The sequence below is a fragment of the Tamandua tetradactyla genome, chromosome 17 (genome assembly GCF_023851605.1).
Source record: "Tamandua tetradactyla isolate mTamTet1 chromosome 17, mTamTet1.pri, whole genome shotgun sequence".
In the NCBI taxonomy this organism is placed as follows: Eukaryota; Metazoa; Chordata; class Mammalia; order Pilosa; family Myrmecophagidae; genus Tamandua; species Tamandua tetradactyla.
The window spans coordinates 73869388-73875387 of NC_135343.1; positions in this window are offsets into that span (position 1 = coordinate 73869388).

The window sequence follows — 6000 nt, forward strand, 5'->3', positions numbered from 1 at the left end:
AAGCAGAAGAGGTGTTACCATGGAACATAACAACAAAAAAATGTCTCGGAAAGGAATGTGTTCAAATGTGTCAATTGCTTTTGCTATAGCGGAAGTAAATGCAAAGTTCTATAGGAAAAATGAGGATCAGGCTGCCTCTGAGGTGTGTGGAGCCCTGGGCAATTCATTTTTGTGGAGATCCTGTCCATGTAAATAATATGATTTTAAAAATATGTCCAAATTTTTGGGCCTATTTAAGTTATGTGATTCATTGATGAAGATTTAGAATAGGGGTAGGAAGAGGTACTTGGGCATATTTGTTTGTTTGTTTTTGGTACAATTAGTGGATTCTTCTTCATCCAGTGCCTAATGTGAGTGTTTCACCCCAAATTAGCGTATAGGCATCATTCTGGTGACCCAGTCTAACACAATCCCATGAAAGAAATCTGTTGGCCGAAGGGAGCAATTGCTTTTCAGGCTGCTCTCCTAGAACTGGTCCCTACTTACAGGGTCCTGAATACTTGAGACATCTGGTCGACCCACCAGCATAAGGTAGAGATTTGAAGAATTCTAGTTTGGACTTGAGGTGACCATCCCAGATGGCACTGCACTACTGGCCCCATCTCCCAGGTACCAGAGAAGACTTGGAAAATGTAATGGGAGGTACTCCAAAGTGTGGTGTCTGAGAAAGGGGCTCCACTTGTTCAGATCTAAGGATAGCATCTGCTGAGGATGGGTGCCATGTCTGTATGGGGTTGTTGAAGAAGGCTTCTTAAAGTGATGATGATATTGGGCAGTCATCATTTGCCCACCACCTTTGAGCACTTTTCTAACTTCATTTTGATAGTTCCCCACATCTTGAGTTGAAGTCTTGCAACCCAAAGCCCCCTGCAGCCATGGGGCAGTCATGTAACCTAGATTCTGATAGTGAAACATACCCATGTGGGACTTACATTAAGAAATGAGCCACATGATAAAATGGCTCCAGGCAGGGAAATTGATTTTCTACAAAAGAAATTATTAAGCATTTGTCGAGAAGGTTAGACTCTGGGTCCAGCATGCCTAGAATTTGAATCCTGGTTCCATCACTTACTGAGTGAACATAGGCAGGTTGTGTAACTTCTCCATGCCTCAGTTTCTTCACTTGTGGAGTGGGCATAATAATAGCACTACCCATGGACAGGGTATGAACATTAAATGAGCTAATACTTGGAAAGCACTTCTAACTGTGCTTGGCATATGGCAAGTGCTACATAAGTGTTGTCCACTCTTATTGTCAAGTGTGATGGAGGCATTGGTTCTCTCAGAGCTTCTATAATCACATTATGAGTCCCATAGGTGTTAACATGAGTTCACATAAGGTGTTGGCTGGAGGAGGATCCAGATATGATTGGGTATCATCCTTCCCTAGTAACTCAAGGTCTGTCTCTCTGACCCTCCTGGTGATTCCTGAGTAGTATAAATTCCTTTAATAAATTAATTTTCTGTGTAGACTTCTCAGAGTGGATTCTTCCTGTTTTTAGATAAAAATCCTGACTGATACGATGTCATGTGAACTGGGCCTTGAGGATGTTGGCTTGACTGAGTAGATGGTTAGGGGTGAATAAGGTGGGGAGGCATTGACCAAGGCATGAGATTACATGGTATGTTTGCAAGGTGACTATATAATTTACCACCCAAACTGAGACCCTTTTGAGAGTGAAAAATGGTGCTATTAACATAGGACAGCCTCCTAAAACTGGGACTCTCCCAGGTCAACGAGGATGAATGGATGACTCTTACGTGTCTGGAGAACAGTGAGTAACTGGTATGACTGTATAACTCAGAGGTCAGTGGTCCATTTACAACAAAAGCACTGTTGAGTAATGGAGGATTTAGGGACAGTTTCATAGGAAAGAAAGAAATAAGGACTTACCTTTCTTACCCACATTTAACAATATTTTTTATTGTTCTGTGAGTATATGCTTTGGATTCCAGTCCCTGAGAATTTTATGAAACTATCCCTTCTAAACCCATAGGGCCCCTTTCTGGAGAGGGATTTTCATGCACACTGCAAAGAAAACCTCCATATATCTTAAAACAGGGGCATAAAGAACATGGGGAATTAGGTAAGGCATTGGTTGGGGGGAAGCTCAGGTGAGAGCATATTATAAAGAACTTTGAGTGTCAGGGTAAGCAGTTAAGGCATCAGCCTGTAAAAATATTTCTGCCTTTCTTTGGAAATTTTTGTGGGGACTTTGTCCATATAAACAATATGATTTTTAAAATATTTCAAATTTTGGGGGGCCTATGTGAGTTATAGTGATTTATTGATGAAGATTTAGAATAAGGGAAGGAAGAAAGACGGGGAGACAGGAATCAGGGAGGCAACTGAAGAGGCCTTTATATCAGAACAAGTGAGAGATGAGGAACACCCAAGTGGGAAATAAGACATTTCAGAAATACAGTTGAAAGAATTTATGATTCTCAAATTTGGGAATAATAGGTGTCAAAGATGATTTAGAAAATTTCTACTTGGGTGATGGGGTGAATAGTGACACTGTTAAATGATATTTTAAAAATAGGAGAATATGATGGAGGGAGGGGTTAATATCAGTGATGACCAACATGGGTGGGGTGTCATTGTTGAGGGCTCTGGCCAGGCAGAAGACAATGCGTGCACTGAGGAGGAGGACATTGGGGATGGCAAAAACTGGAGAGAGGAAAGGCAATGGAAAGTGAGAACTTTCACTTATTTGTAATGTCATTGTTCGTTCAACAAACATACTCAGAATGCTTTTGAACTTGTGGTAGTAGAGACAGAAACAGAAAACAAACCTGGAAGTGTAGACACAGCTCAAGGCACTAATGGGGCCCTACACCCACCCTCCAACTCCACCTGGGCCAATGGAGAAGGCTTCATGGGGAAGGGAATTCCTGGTGAGAGCTTCCGGGAGGAGACAGTTATCCGCGTGGGCAGGGGGTACTTTCCAGGCAGAAGGGAGAGCCTGAGCAAGGCAGACAGGCAAGGAAGGCACTTGGGGGCTACAGGCTACAGACGAATTGGTTTTTGAAGTATAAACTGTTAGGCAGAAAAGGCCTGGAGACATATAGGAGTGAATCTTGGAAAGCCATTATGCCATGCTAAGGAGTGTGGGCCTGGCTCGGGGGGGTGATGGGAAGTCAGCAAAGGGTTTTAGACCAGGAAGTAATCAGAATTAGGTTTAAATACCTTTCCTTAATGACTGATATTGGGGGCTGAGGTAGGGGATGTTGAGGCCCCAGATAGCCAACTGATAGAGGGGTGAAGAACTGAGACAGAGTTAATAAATAAACATAGCAGGATTTTAATGTTGATTGAAAATGGGAGAGAATTGGAGAAAGAAGAGTTACAGTGACTCTCAGACTTCCATTTCCAGGGTGGTGTTACAGCTGAAAGAGAGAAGATAGGGAAAGAACTGTTTGCAGGAATGATATTTCATATGCAGATACCGGTTTTCACAGTATAGATGTCTAGGAAGTGAATCGGTATCTGAATTTAAAGATTAGGGGAAACATTTAGGACTGTGAATCATTTAAGATTGCATTAGACCATTAGTGATAGAAGACTGGGCAAAACAGTGGCCTAAACAATAGAAGCTTTTATTTTCTTTATTGTTCTAGTTTGCTAGCTGCAGGAATGCAATACACCAGAAACGGAATGGCTTTTAAAAAGGGGAATTTAATAAGTTTCTAATTTACAGTTCTAAGGCCGAGAAAATGTCCCAATTAAAACAGATCTATAGAAATGTCCCATCAAAGGCATCCAGAGAAAGATATCTTGGTTCAAGAAGGCTGATGAAGTTCCAGGTTTCTCTCTGAAATGAGAAGGCACATGGTAAACACACTCACGGTTTCTCCCTCAGCTGGAAAGGCACATGGTGAGCATGGCGTCATCTGCTAGGTTTCTCTCCTGGCTTCCTGTTTCATGAAGCTCCCCGGGAGGCATTTTCCTTCTTCATCTCCAAAGGCCACTGGCTGGTAGACTCTCTGCTTCTTGTGGCTATGAAGTTCTGCTCTCTCAGAACCTCCTTCATTCTCCAAAATGTTTCCTTTTTTTTACGACTCCAGAAACTTAACAAGATTCACCCAAATGGGTGGAGACATCTCATCACCTAATCCAGCTTAACAACCACTCTTGATTAAATCACACCTTCAGGGAGATGATCTGATCACAGTTTCAAACATACAGTATTGATAGGGATTGTTCTGCCTTTGCAAAATGGGATTTATATTAAAACATGGCTTTTCTAGGGGACATATATCCTTTCAAGCCAGCACACTTATGTACCAAGAATTCTAGAGATAGACAGTCCAAGTATCCATGAAATCATTGAGGAACCTGGTTCCTTATGTCTGCTTAGCCATCTGACATGCAGTTGTCGCCTCTGTGCTGTTAGCATCATGGCCACAAAATGGCAGTACCACCTCTAATGTACATCCATATTCAGGCTGGAAGAAGGGAAAACAATACACACATTTCAATGCCATGTCCCTCCTTTTATGAGCTGTTTCAGAACTTCCATTTACTTCTTATATCCAGAACCATGTCAGTGGTTACTCCAATTGCCAGGGAAGGCATCTGCCCACCCTAAACTAAATCAGAGCCTTGTTGTCAAGGAAGAAGAATGGACATGGGGTAGTCCATGGGCAGAGATAGTCTCAGAGAAAATTGTGAGAGTCATCAGCCAAGAGGCATGTGGAAATTCAAACTAAAGGGGTAGGTGAGAGATGATCAGTCACAGAGAATGTAATAGAGTGAGCAGAGAGATGGGCTGCTGACAGAAATCTGAAGTGACAAACATTTGTGAAATGGCCAAAGGAGAAAAGAAAAGACCAAGAAAAATCGAGTTAGGAGGCCATGGAAGGAGGAAGCGTTAAGATGGAGGGAGTGGTTAGTGATAGGAAAGGTCATGAGGTATCAGGTAAGATTAAAAATTGAGAAAAAAATTGGATTTGACAATCACAGTCATAGGTGAGCAGTTTCAGTGGAGTGATAGGTGCAGAATTTGGAAGGTTAAGGACTGAATTGAGGTTAGGAAGTAGAGACAGCAGGCAGCAACTGCTCTTTCAAGAATTTTATGTGAAAATGGAATGGAAAAAGATTAGATGATGGTTAAAGGTGGACATGTTGCTAGAGAATGTGTTTTAGGATGGAAGAAACTTGAGCCTGTTAGTAGACCAAGAAGTCGTTAGTACAGTGGGAGCAATTGAAGAAACAAGCGGAAGGGCCTCCAAAACTCTTCACTCTTAACTCTTCTGATAGTTACCCTCTGTCTTATCCAATATTCAGCAGGACATCTATAAATGTGTGGTGTGTGTGTGTATTGTATATTTTTCTAGAAAGAGTGAACAACCTTTAAAAAACTATTTTATATTATATTCTATCATTTCTTTCTTTTAATACCTAGGAAGGGAGCACTAAGGAAGCCTTTGTGATGGATGATTCCCTTTTCATGTTAAAACCAGAAAGCCCTCCAGTATTAAAAAGCTTATATTCTAGCAAGCAGAATTATGTATTTGTGTAATCTTGTACCCATATCCAGAAAATCGTTAAAATAGTAGTGGGAGAGTAGTGTATTACCCACTTTCAAGGGATGCTCAACAAGATTAAATGCCAATTTCTCATCAGAAACCAAGTAAGGGAGAAGGCAGTGATATGACTATTTAAAATACAGAAAGGGAAAAATTGTCAGCCAAGAATTCTCTAACTGGCAAAGCTGTCTTTTAAAAGTGAGGGAGGGATTAAGACATTCCCAGATAGACAAAAGCTCAGAGAGTTAATCACCACTAGATGAGCCCTATAAAGAAATGCTAAAGGAAGTGTCATGGTCAGGTTCATGTGTCAGCTTGGCCAAGTGGTGGTACCTGTTTGCCTGGTTGGGCAAGTGCTGGCCTGTCTGTTGCGATGAGGACATTTCATAGAATTAAATCATGACCATGTCAGCTACATCCACAGCTGATTCCATTTGTAATCAACCAGAGGGGAGTGTCTTCTGCAAT